Source organism: Anoplolepis gracilipes, chromosome 2 (assembly GCF_047496725.1).
Source record: "Anoplolepis gracilipes chromosome 2, ASM4749672v1, whole genome shotgun sequence".
Lineage (NCBI taxonomy): Eukaryota > Metazoa > Arthropoda > Insecta > Hymenoptera > Formicidae > Anoplolepis > Anoplolepis gracilipes.
The window spans coordinates 7,096,765-7,111,335 of record NC_132971.1 but is presented as its reverse complement, the minus strand read 5'-3'; the positions used below and the strand labels follow the sequence as shown (position 1 = coordinate 7,111,335).

The window sequence follows — 14,571 nt, the reverse complement described above, 5'->3', positions numbered from 1 at the left end:
CTATCTCTCTCTATCTATCTCTCTCGAAAACTTACGCGAGACGTATTGCAAAGATAAGATAGCAGAATACATATTCAACATACTGCAAAATTAAGAAGCTGCGACGCGTGCGCGCGTGCAACGATGGTTGCATCGAGGAGAAATCGACTTTGGATGCGTCAAACTACCTGTGCTCGTGAATAGAAAACGGCGCCAACTCTCTCTTTCTCTCTCTCTGTCAAAACACGGGGTACGTGTCGATCGTGCATGTTTACGTTGCATTACAGATGCAGTGTCTCTTAACGGTATGCGGACGGGACGCGATGCACGCAGAAAAATTCGCACATGTCTTTTTTTTTTTTTTTGTTTTTTTTTCTTCCTCGATCGCGTCGCGTCGCGTCGTGCCAGCTTCGGTTAGCTACGAAACGACGTTGTTCAAATATTAACATGGAAAACAGAGGAGATTCCCAGACCTTGCTTGGTTTCGTAACACTGGTAGCCGAGTTTACACGTTTACCCCGAGGTTATCTGTGCTCGCTCGTGTTTGTCGACACCTTGGCGTCCCTCTGCGCGCCCGCGCACGCACGCGTGCGTTAAGTGTATATGTAAATGTAACTTACGACGCGCAGTAGCGCGCGACCAGTCACCCACGCACGACTAGTTCGTCCCGTCACGATTACATCACGAGGCCGCATTTCAGTTTTGCTCCTCTCTGGTTCCTATATTTATAAAGTTCTAATCACGAACAGCGTTGCGAGCGCTGATAAGTGAATCTATTTAACATATTTAATATTTGACAGGATATATATATATATATATATGAATGTAACCAGGTAGATTTTCGAGTGACGGAGTTCTCTGGACAAAGATGAGTGCATAGAAAATTTAATTACACAAGACGGCTTAATTATATTTTTAAGTATCTCAGATATATTTAATATGCATATAAACTTATATTTAAAAAATTAATTATACTTTCATAAAATTATAATTGATGGTTTTAATTTCTTTTAAAAGTTGAAGTCCAATAAATGTTCATGGCAAGATGCCCACGCATGTCATACTATAATATATAGTATATTTATAGAAGCGTAATCATAGAAATCGCGCCTATTATGAGCCTTGTTCAATATTTGATCAACATTTTTTATATTTAAAGATTCAAACAGCGTCTCGTGCACGTCAAGCATAAGCATCAAGTCAACTCTGACTCAAATGATAGTACCATCTAGGATGACGTTATCTTCGTCTAATTTATCGCTATCATTACTTTAGTCTAAAAATAAGCATTACTATTAATTTATGTTGATAATAAAATATGTATGTAAATATGTGTCTACGGAAACTTCTTATCGTCGCTGCATTTTTATCATGGAAAAGTAAAAAGATAATAAACAGAGAAGGGAAAAAAAATAAAATAAGAAAATAAAGGACAAAACGGACAACAATCTCGTAAAATTACTTCACCAGTATTATCGGAGAGCCACTGGGCCTGCGATCGGCAGGTATGCTCGAATTCGCTTTCTTTGGAACCACTGCCGCCGCCGACGCGCGTACCAAAGGTATAACCGGCGCAGACAGTTGGGCGCCCGAAGCTTTAACATGCTGCTGCAAAGGCCCGCGTGGTCCTGTGCGAAGGACCCCTCTCTCAGGTAGCCGCCTCTCTACCTTCGTTTACCGGTCCCCCCCTTTCCCCCTTCCCCCCTGGGTCCCCCTCACAGGGCTATTCGCTTGCAACAGGGCGAGAAGACCGGAGCGGCAGGGGTCCGTAAGTCCACCCCTGAGCGTCACCCTCCCCCTCGTGTTTTCTCCACGAGCACACCTGGTCGCAGCCGGATTCTAGGCAAGGATCATCAACAGGATGGTGGTCGAACGCGATCTTCTCGATTTCTTCTCTTTGTCCTTTCCGCCCGTTTTCGCCTCTCTTTCCGCTTTTTCATTTTACATAAAAAATTATAGTTAGTGACTTTGTTATTCTAACTATTCTAACGCTATCTCCCTCTAATTTATAAAAAAAAAAGACAGATTATATTATAGGTTTTAGAGTTGTTTATTACATTTGTCAAAAGTTGTCAGAATAATCAGTTAAAAAAATAATTGCAATTTTATCTATGTTTTCTTGTTAAACATTTTTAGAAAAGAGCACCATATGCATTAATTAACTTATTCTTATCTTATTAACGATTTTCTGTTTGACTGATTGGCGAAGCGTTCGTCCGTAGATGGTTCTCCACAAGCTAGACGATGTAATATGCTTTTCGTAGAAGCGGCACCGATACTGGCAGCTCTATACTAGGTAACGAGGGATCGGTAATCATACACCAGTATCAACCGAGAGCTCGAGCGTCGGGTTCATTTCGAGGCGAGAGGAAGGAAGAGGAGGACGAGGCAGAAAGAACAGGGCGAAAGAGAGAAGAGGACAAAAGCAAAAGACAGAAAGGGAGGGAGGGAGAGAGAGAGAAAGAGAACGGTGGTTTCTCGTTACAGAGCTTCCTGTATGGAAATCACGGAATGCCAGTCTCTGGTCCGGAGCCGCGTGTCTGGCACAATAATCTGAGATTTAAATCAAATCTAGGCTATATAGCGACCCCTCTGCGCGCGACCACCGACGTCTTCCGGAAGGTCCGTCCTTTCTCCCTCTTCTCTCTTTTCCTCTCTTTATCTCTCTCTCTCTCTCTCTCTCTCTCTCTCTCTCTCTCTCTCTCTCTCTCTCTCTCCCCCCCTCCCTCCCTCTCTCTCTTTCTCTCTCTTTCTCTGAGTGGAATGCGAAGAGCGAGGGAGAGAATTCTCGAGATAGTACCATGCTCTGTAATCGATTTTCATATATATTATATATATATATATATATATATTCGCCTACGAATACGAACATGAAATGCGGACAATGTTTTATGACGATAAAAGTAGTTAAAGGCGAAAGAAAAGATGAATATACGCGGCCAATTCCAATAAATGTCATATAAAATCCCTGTACGGTAATATTAACAATTAAAAGAGCTAATGCAATAGACAATAGTTTCATTTTTTAAAGAGAAATAATTCTAAAAAATTGAGAAAATTAAATCTAAATTACTTTAATTTCATAATTTAACTTAATAATTTATTTTTAATTACTTTTTAATTTTCAAACTAAATTTAGTTTGTTTTCCAAGTCTGTGGAATATTGTTTCACGGATCATCACTATTTTTGCTCGAAGCTGTCACGTATCCACCAGAAACTGAAGAAGGATCGTGCCACTATACATACGCATTTTCTCTTTATCTCTCTCTCTCTCTCTCTCTCTCTTTCTCTCTCTCTCTCTCTTTGTTTCATTCTCCTCGCTTTTCTTTTTCCTTTTTTTTCCCTTTCTTTTTTTGCTTCGCTCGCTCGTCTCTCCCGAACGCAGAGATATTCCGGCTGAGTTCCTTCTCCCGGACTATCGTGGGCCGGATCGAATGGCGGTCCAGGACCACTCTCGAGAGGCAAGACGAAGCAAGGGAGGGTAGGAAGGGGGGGGAGGAGAATATCGTGATCTCGAAAAGAGTGTGTAGCCAGGGGTGAAATCCGGTAGCCGCGGCCACGTCGACCCACGTTTGCGTTCGACGGGGCGCAAAACGGTCTGGCAGCCGCGAACAGATTTCGGGGATGTGGACTTCGCGAGCGGCCATTAAAAATATCGCAAACGACATAGCGCTGTAGAGAGAAAGAGATTCGTTTTGACGTTGTTCCCGAGTATAAAAAAAAAAAAAAAAAAAAAAAAACAAGAATCGAGTAGGTCAACATCGAGAAAAAATACATACATAAATCTGCGATAAAAAAATTTAAAAACTGGAAAGAGGAGACTCGGTTCGTCCCTTCTTTTCTCTCGCGCGAGAGAAAGCGCGCGAGATTTATGATACGTTCTGTACACAGAGTCGCTAACATTGCGTATGTGCAAAAATCGACGATTAAGAAAGTGTTAATAACACGTATCTCTCTCGGATATCTCGTCGAGACTTTCGATGTGCGCCGACATGACCGATGGTTGCATAAGGTAAGACGCGACAGAAACGCACCACACACGTGTGCCGCGTGTGCCTTGCACCAGGGCACGCTAATTATACGCGCGGTTTAAGACTCGTTGCGGAAAACGAAAGAATATACGCGTCGAGAAAGAGGGAGAGAAAAGAAAAAAAACTGTAGAGGGGAGAGATGGTAAAACGAAAGAGGAAGATAGAGAGAACTCAGGATCATTGTCCGAGTCAATAATTCTCGTTTCTTGCACTTTTTTTTCTGCAGACCAAACAGTGAAGAATATATAAAAGATTCGCTTTCTTTTAAAACTCGCATGTATGTGTTATTTTTGTAGAATGTATAAAATTTTAATCGTTTCTCTTCTGCAAGCTTACGACTTTAGAATTTCTTCGTACTTTGATCACGTACTTGAGATTAAAATTGACAAATGATGCATTTAATTTACACGGTATTTTTCAATTTATCGATTACGGGTCGCGATCCGACATGTCTAAACAGCGATAATCAACATAGGCACCGAAGTTATATAACGTTAGCTTCTTCTTTATCTATTACTTCTTTAAGATCTCAACGCGTGCGGCAAACGATCGGGCACCTTTCCTTTCTTCGAAACCGGGCGTTCTTCCGCGTAAGCGCGCGATGACAACGATTACGCGCGCGCGGTCGCATAATTAATTTCTCGCGCCACGTGTCACGCGTTGGTTTTCGTCTCACGTGCATCATCCTTCCTCGGGTAATTCCGAACAAAGAGGGAATACTGATCACGCTACTCCCGCTATCTGCTACTCGCGTAGAGGAAAATACACGACCACTTCTCCAACGCGCATATCAAATTGGACGTGATACCGTCTTTGACGGTACTTTAATCGATCGAAAAACCGTAAGAGATGATGTCAAGACGTTACTGGCGACATACTATCGTTGGCAAGAAGGCACGCTCATTGAAGCGCGAAATACACTTATTCGATATAAAGCACATAGACTTGATGAACAAAATAGTGTATAAGAATAAATACTTCGTTACTTCGCGAAAGGTTAAATAGGGTGTCCACTCAAAGCTTGTAAAAAATTCTTTGAAAATTACCTGATCTCTCAGGTAGTTGCGTCCAAAATTCCAGGTAAAGATTAGGGTTTTTTGATACGAAAAGTTTTCTCTAAAATAAACTTTATTGTTGTATGCGTTTTCTGATGTTTTTCACTCACATAAAAAGAAAGATACTTATTAATAATTTTCGAAAAAAATTCTTTAACTCCTAATAAAATTTCACGATAAATCACTGATTTTTCTAGATATAAAAAATTCCAGGTTTTCCATGTTTTTCAGAAATAATAGACCCTGCTTAAATACAAAAAAAGCGAAAGACTTTTGAGAAAGAAACAATGTATATGAATATTTATATATAAATCAAAGATTAGCAAAAAAACAATTTAATAAATATACAAAAAAATGAGTACATATATAGAACATCCTCTATCAATAAACAACGTAATAAACATACAAAAAAATGGATACATATATAAAATATCCTCTATCAATAATTTAAATTTGTACGAGTATTCGAAGAAACGAGACTAACGTTGCAAATAAGGATCGACGACTATGCATAGCGCACGGTACACAAATGAAACGTAAGACGTTGTATATATAAAGTTCTCCATCCCGGACCTACCCGGGGCGGTAATTGTTCGCGAAACTTTAGCGCGATCGATCGCAGGCCGCGGAAGCTCGTTAGAAAACAAACCACCGCGCGGCTCGGCGACAATCGGCGGTAGAGAGAGAGAGAGAGAGAGAGAGTTCCAAGTGTAGTACTACCTACATACATACATACATACATACATACATACATACATACGTACATAGAGTCCGGAGCTCCAAGTCTCTCTTTCTCTCTCTCTCTCTCTCTCTCTCTCTCGTCGATCGGAAAGCCGATTTTCTCCCTCGCGATTCTCCGACGCGAATTTAATATCCAAGACGCCTGGCGCTCCCGCGCGTACACGACCACGCGTGTGTCCGTGTGTCAAAACCACCGCACTCCTCTCCCCCTCCCTCCCTCCCTCCTCCCCCCCGTCCCGGAGGGAGTTTCTTACTGTAACTAACTACTCGCAAATTTATCGAGGCACCGACTCGAGTTTCTCTCGCCCGTCGTCGGCGGTTCTGGGAAGATGCGTGGGCGGAGGCTGCCGCCGGAGGTAACCGGGGAAACTTTCCAACAGTTTCGCTCCTTCTGCTCCCCTCGTCCTCCTCAGGGTAAGGTAAGGTGAGGCGACGTGTGTGGGTGGCGATGGAACAGCTCCGAGGCGGCGCTCCGGGAGGACGAAGGGACCGCCGTCGCCGCGAACTTGTAGTTTATGAATTTATAGCGGCAGAAAGCAGCAGCCGGGTGGCAAAGGCAACCGAGTTATGCACGCTCCAGTTTATTCCGTCTCGCCGCCGAGATTTTCCGCATTGAAATTTTCCCCTCCTGCGAAAAGGGGTTTTGCAACGCGGGTCCTTCTCCGATACACTTACGTTTATGTTCTCATAAGGACGAGCACCCGCTCGCCATTAATGTCTTTAGCTCTGACGTGTTTCCCCCCTTCGGAGCGAAAGATATTCTCGAGAGCGTCGGATTTTTCGCACATTTGAGAGAAGAAAAAGACGAGAAAGTAGGTGGCAATGATTTTTTCAGTGTCGCGTGTTATTTCGTTAATCTATTATTTAATTTAAAAAAAATGCGGAATATTTTTTATAAAAAAATATATTTTATTATATTTACAAAAAAAACATGATTAAGGAATAAACTATTAAAAGTCATCTATTAAGATTGAAGGGAATAAATAAAGTTATTTTGATCATCAATGCTCGTAATCAGTCAAATAAAAAATACAACATTATACGCTACGATTGCGAGCTGTCGACACAGGACGTTAGTGTACACACCTTCCGAGTTAGGTGCAGCTCGGAAACCAATGTAACCGCATACGCCTATTCCGTTTCCTGCTAAAACACGATGAGTTCCAATTACACAACGGATACCTAGAGAGCAAGCAGAGAAGAGTGCGCGTTTGCGCTAGTTACACTTGTACACACACACACATACCTATATACATTATATACGCACAATCCTAGATATAAAAATAAAGAATCGAAAAAAAAATATAATTTCGATCAATGATCAATAATCGAATACATATAGAACAGAGATAAAAGATACACGTTTTTTTTTGTACGCCCATACTTTTTTTATTTTTTTAATCGTAGTCAATTTGACATATTTAAGTATTTTCTGCTGAGTAAAAAAAGAGCGACTTTCTCCGGGCGATCCGTAGGTTAATGCGCGGTTCCGCGAAGCGGTTGTGCACGTGCGTATACCCGCGGGGTGCGTTACGTACACGCGACACCCCGACGGTGTCGGCGTTTCACGGATTCTGATACGGTCACGGTGACCGACGACGCCTCTCCCCCCTCCCCTTCACCAGGGTGACACCAGGGTCTCGGGTGCACCCACCGTGTCTCCGGTATGACACACTGAATGCGTGGGACGACGGATGCCTCTTCGGGAATCTTCATTGACCGCCTCTCCCTTCGGCGCTTTAATGCCTCTCTTAACTTTTAGGTGCGAATTAATGCGTCAATTAATGTATCAATCTGATGTAATTTTTTATTAGTTTAATTGAGAGTTCAATTTTCGACGATCGCTCGCTCTTGGTGTAAAAACAGAAAGAGAGAGAGAGAGAATTTTTATTCATATTTTTATACTTTTAGATATTTTTTGGTGTAAATTTTCTGTTTGAACGCTCGACGATAATTGTCGCGGCCGCCACAACAGCCGCGATCCGGCAACAACGATAAAAGGAAACCGACATTTCTCACGAGGCGGGCCAATATTTGGTCAATAATGTCAATAACCTCGCGCGCGTATACGACACTCTCGACGCTCCTCGTCCCTTTTACGTGTGCGCGTGCACACGGGCACACGCGCCGTACACGGGAAACACGCCACACGTTTTCCTGGTTGAACATGTGCATCGTGACTGGCCAGTTAACATCTCGGCGACGCGAAACACCCTGAGTCATCGATGGAATCGATCCTCCGATGAAAGGATGCCGTACGAAAAAAAAAAAAATTTGTTATGAAAATGATTTAATATCAGGCTACCAAGAGGTTTCAAACTTGAAGTCGAGAGTTTGACAGAATCATAAAAATTTCTTTGCATACTTATGTGACACTGGTCCGTTAAATGAATATTCTTTATGAATGACAAACATGTCAAACGATTCGCTCTTCAAACTTATAATTTTAGTTTTTCGTTTTAATCCCAGAGAAATGCGTGTCTTTAACTTAAACGTTACTCAACGAGTACGTGAAAATTAAGCCATCCGCCGTGTAATCCAAAAATTCATCTGTGTCAGGGAACAGGAAATCTTAGACGTTCCGTAATGGCGAACCATTAGCTCCCCATATCGACGAAACCTTGTGATATCAAATTGCCGGGACATTATATGACTCCACGCACTCCTATTAAATGTCACCATTTCCCTAGTGCACAGATAGAAACGCGTATAGAAACGCGGAAGACGTTAATAAGGCTGACACTGACGAATCAATTAATTATTGACATAATTGAGTTAGTCGAAGAAAGAACTAAAATTTCTCATTCATGCGGATGTAAGTTATCTCGAAAGTTCAGATAAAAGATAGATTACACGGTAAAAATAAAGATCCTCAATAATTACTGGATCAAAATATATGTTCAAGGATCCTCCGATCTTTTCGAGCAGAGGCAGAATGTTCATGGCTAAGCCCTTTAATTGGCCACGTGACGTAAGACAAATCCATAAATCCCGACTCACGACCGGGAACATTGCCGCTAATTTTCCTGTATCTTTTTTTAACCCGATATAACGGGACACATCGCGAAATAATCATCGACGCGGAACGATGTTTATTTTGCGGATACTCGTTGAAGCGCGCTCGATTAAACGTCCATCATGTCGGTAAATTCACGGTGAAATTTCGCCGAAATTGAAAAACCAACTGTCACACGCGTCCGACCCTCCTCCTCCTCCTCCTCTCCAACGGTATCGGCCATGCATTATATCGTTGAAAAATTCCGTTTCCGCCGCGACGCGAAATTACACGTTCAAACGGTACGCCGCGAATTCGAGAATTAAAGTTAGAAGGCCGCGACAGCTTGTCTCGCGTTTACTACCGCGATAAATTATTCATGAATCCGCCGCGAAGCGAAAGGAGAGAACTCGCGCTGGCTTTACCTCGCAACACGACGCGGACGATGTCAATTTTTTCTCAAATATCACCGGTAGCTCTCGAAGCTGTCGTTTCGATTTGCCGAGGATATTCGTTTGACCAAGGCGGCGTAAAGAGGTTTCACTTTTGGCCTGGCTAATTATGCGCTGTCATAAATCGAAGGTAAACTATGCCCGATGCATACACTTGTCCTCTCTGCATTATACAGATGCATCCCGTCACGTTGTATAATTTTTCGTGAATTTAATTTAACGTCAATTTTATGCCAAGATTTTACCTTTAAGGAGAATTATAAAAATTTACCATTCCTTACTTAGGGAATTTGACGTAGAGCTTTTTTAGATGAAGCGAAAATCGTAAAGTACATCGGAGAATTAAATATCGAGAGGGGAGGATACATCGCTCGTAAACCATCGTGAAATATAGTGCTTGAACGAACGTGACAAGTAACAAGTGTTGCCGTTTAATTAGTCAGAGATGATATAAATTGAAGATGCGTTCGCAAAGGATATATCGACGTCATCGATGCTGCTTGCATCACTAACTCGCAAAACGACGATGCATAATACAAGCGTGCACGCATCGTGGGCGCAGTTAAATGCGGGATGCCAACGAGGGTTGTTGTCACCAATTAATATACACGCGACGGCTTAAGATCACTCGAACGAAACGATCGGGATGGAAATAAATTTCCGCTGAACTTTCACCTTTCGCAACTAGACCGTAATGAACGGCCGATTGACAAGCGAACGTTTTTCAACTATCAAATGGATTTCGCAGCAGACGTTATGAAACGCAAAAAACGAGGAGTTTCGGTAATTATAATTTAATAAATATTCGGCTGATAGCTTTTCTATGCAAGTATATCGTGCTTTCACATTCATTTTTCCAATGAGCGAGTTGAGCAAGTTGAGAGTAACTAAAAATCCATCGTTAAAGTAACTGCGTATATAATTCATGCGCAAATTTTTGCTAATAGAGCCTCGATTTTAATATTATCTATTTTTTTACACTTTAGGGAAAGAAATATTATTACAAATAAATTATCGATTTTAATATTATTTATTGTTTTTTTATATTTTATGGAAAGAAATATTATTACGAATAAATTATGTATTTGACAATATTTTTGTTTTCATAGTCGGACAGTCGCGTGTAAGAAAAATTCCATGCGTAGACCATGCGTGAGCGCAAGTATTTCGATGCAACGGGATTCCTTTTTCAGGTAAGAGAAGCGACATGTACACGCGCATTAACGTGAATCCGATTCGCGCGCCTTATTGTGCGCAGCGCGCCGTTATACCCCTCAAACGTGCCACCGGTACGAATTCGGGTGCCATTAACGGGCGCATTCAATTTCCATGGGATCGACAAAAGCGTCGAATTACAAATTCAAATCTCTGGCACGTGTGTCAAATACGCTGGAATTCTTTTCGTGCCAATCCACCTGTAAAATGTCACGCGCGGTGCTTATAAACCATCGCTATTCCGGCAAAAATGAATTCCCGACCGCAAGGTGGAATCGTGAAAAAATTTCACCGACAATCAAATCATATTTCTCTCAAACTAATTATATTTATAAAAATATTCGGTTAATTCTTCACCCGATCATGCAAATACCATTGAATTAAAAAAAAAGTTTTCATGTATAATTATTTTTGTAATTCTTTTCTTGAATAAATTTTCTAAATTTAAACAAATTTTGTTATAAGTTTTTTTTTCCTATTACAATGAATATACAACTCTCATTAAAAAGTTAACGAATATTCCTCATGTTAATATATTTCAAACATTAAAAAAATACATAATCGGACAACGATTCTTTTCTAGTAATTAGAAGTAGTCTCTATGTCCGCGGGCGATCGATCCTCGTGCTAATTCAGATCCAACTACTAGCTCTCGAGCGTGCTCTTAAAGGGCACTCGAGTAATCGCCACCCACATGTGCCAGACGGTACGAAAGTTCCGCATATAGGCGCGCATCCGGAGACGAAGTAGTCGAGAGAGAAAGAGAGAGAGAGAGAGAGAGTACTCGAAACGTGTACCGAGCTTAATTAGGGGTACATCAGGAGTGGACGAGGCTATGGACGTGCCACGTGTTTCTTGCCAGGACGCGCGATACGTACATACATACATACATACACACGGATAAACTTGTTAGTTCTCCAGATTGTGAGCGCACGTGTGGATACGCATATGCATGAATGTGAGTCTCGTTCTATGGACATGTTTGATCGGGAGTGCCTTCTCCGACTCCGAAGTGTTTGCTCTCGTTGGTGGAACGAACGGTCGCTTGGTTTATCGGACCGTTTCTCGGGTGCGAGAACCCCCCATAGAGAGCGCCATAAGGGCCCAGACGGATGCGATCCTCGACTCGTTCTTTCCGCACGAATCGCAACGAGGGCGTTTAGTGCTGCCTGGCCTGACCGTCTCCGGATGTGAGCGTTTTACTATCAAGCTCGCAATTTCAGATCAATATTTGAGTCAGTGACAGAAACAGCAGTATATTTTATCAGTATATTTAGTATTATTTCCTCGTCCCACAAAAATGTTTGTGCGAGTATTTAATGTAAAAATGCGGCTTTTTTATCGCGTAATACTTGTTTACAATTGTAAAATTCTAGCTCATACACACACGCTAAAATGATTCATTTATCATGAAACCCGATTTGATTATTTTTCGCGAAACATCATCCCCGCTGTCGAGTTTGACAATATAAATACACAATTCGCCGCAATTTAACGCAGTCTACATCGTTTGGAATTATTTTTGCATTTTTAACAGCGCTTCAACAGTTCTGCGTGAATACGTTAGTTGCTTCTCCATTGAGTTTACGACCATATAAAAATCATAGTACATACACGAACTGACATAACTACTATGAGAAATGCGATTAAACGTTGCGACCAAAAATACAAACGAGTAATTATTTCTATCATCTCTTCGAAACGATTATTCTGTCAATTTCGATAGAGAGTCTATATCAGCGAGCGTAACGACAGCAAATTAAGTAAGGACAAATGACGCAATGTCCGATTCACAGTGAATTCGCAGCGAATCGATGTTGAGAGAGGGACATCCGAGCGGGATAACATGGGATTGAAAAGCGGAAAAAATAGTTCGAATAGATTATCAACTAGAAAGAAATTTATTAGCGGCACTCAAGAGTACACTCGACAATAAACCGAGTGTCATCAGAGTCTACGAGGTTGGTTACAACGATGGTGGCAACTACCAGACACCGACATCCAAAACCACTGGCGACTACCGTTGCTGGTTAGCCGTCAGTGGCTGCGGCGAGCAAAATGATTTACTGTCCAGGGCTGCCTCACCCTGCAATGCATGAGATTATCAAAAATAATATGGAGGCGTCCATAATCCGTTTCAAAAGATATTACGCACTATCCGAGTATTATTTTCATCCCTGATTATCAATTTTTCAGTTAAACCTGCTATTTCACATTGCTGCGTTTTGACATTGATCGAAATATCTTCTTGAGATCTGTGTGCCCCGAATTAATTAAAGATAAGATAGAATTTGCCTCAATTAATCTAACAACCACGAGAAAACAATTCAAATGTATAATGTAATTAAGTACATAATTTATTGCTTTAATTTTAAAGTATTGCTCTCATCAATTAGCAGAAAGTTAATATTAAAAATGAAAAGTGCTGAGTTAATGTTAGGTCAGTATCTCTAATTGCGAAAATCACTTGTAGGTAATTATAAATAAAAAAACATGCAATAATTAATTGTTCAAAGATACTGAAAATAGAGTCTACAAATATTAAATTTTTATAAATACATCAATATAGAAGATTATAATTATATAAAATATGTTAGTAAAAAGTTAATAATATTAACTTAAATCAAATTATTTCCCGAAGTAATTGAAGCGAAAAATTTCGAATTTATCTCGCTCGCGAAATGAAAAATAATGGAATCTCCCTCCAACGTCTATATCATTACAAAGCAAACTATTAATAACTAAGGTATGTAATTAATAACAATTAATGGCTGTTGTTTAACTTTGGAAGAGGGAGATATTTCAATGTTTCTCAAATTAATTTCCTTAACTTTCGAAATATACCAATGCTGATTTTATTACATCATTTAACAAAAGAAAAATGGTTCGATGTAATAGTACTAGCTTGTCGTACAGGAAGAAAACATGATTTAAAAAATTTTCCTTTTAATTTTAATATTAAAAAAAGCACAATTCTTGAATTACTTGTTCAAGATATAATCAAATTTCAATTAACTCGTAAAGTTTATATATATATATATATATATAGTTTGATCGTTTAAATAATATATTTCAACTGGATTTAGAATATTTTACAAGTATATGTGTTACATATTATACAATAAATTTAATTATTATCGCGAAGATAAGTGAGCAGTTAATTTTATTAATAATAAATTCTGACTTACTCATCTGCCTATAGTTATTTTTAATAACGTAACGCTCCTTCCTTTTCCTTTTTGGTTTATTCTCTCTTTTGCTACTGCTTCGTGACAGTCCAAAAAACAATCACAAAAAACACTAATTTCGATCGTTCATTAATCAGATGATCGCTTAACATCTTATTGTATATAATGTTCAATGTTACACTATCATACTTTATTTTATATTGCGACAAGAGAATGTAAAAATCACTGTTACATGAAACTATGATATATTCGGAAAACCGCGGTGGAATTTACACATGCTATCTCTATTGCTAATACAAATCGTATACAGATTTTACGGAACAAAAGTAATAACTTTGTTTATTAACTAAAGTTAATCGTTAATTATGACGCAATAATCGCGAAAATTAATGACTCGCGTTGGCTAGCAATCTTTAAGTATTAATTCGAAATTATCGTTTGACATTTTTTTTATGTTATGTTCCAAAACGTCTTCTTCGAGAAGAATTTTATTCGACAGCCGGCTTGAAATCAATTGCAAAAACGCTCAAAAAAGTTTCGAAATGGCATCGAGTAAAATTTTCCTTGAAGAGTATGGTTTGAAATATAATCTTAGTACATATATTTACACAAAGTCTCGCGTCCTTCCCGTTCAAGCTTTGCCGCGTGAATGACAATAAGACCTTCGCATGTAAACAGTAGCGCGTTATAAAGGCCATCAAATATTTACACAATATATAGTTTAACATTATTAGTTACGTAAAATGTGTGAACCGTTTAAAATATTAGTATGAAACTAACTCATGTATATATGACGTCTTATTTCTCGAGGTATGATTGCGACAAAATATCGAGAAATATTAAAACGTGATTATTTCGTACGAATAATTAACTCTTATGATTAACTAATTATAAACGTATCGAATCAATATTTA

The 14,571-nt window shown here is 39.8% G+C and overlaps 1 protein-coding gene across 2 annotated transcripts in view; it reads right to left on the bottom strand.

The window, feature by feature from the left end:
• The window catches only part of Soxn (SRY-box transcription factor soxNeuro), a 97,764-nt gene that overhangs the window by 51,197 nt on the left and 31,996 nt on the right, over nucleotides 1-14,571 (bottom strand). The window lies entirely within an intron of this gene.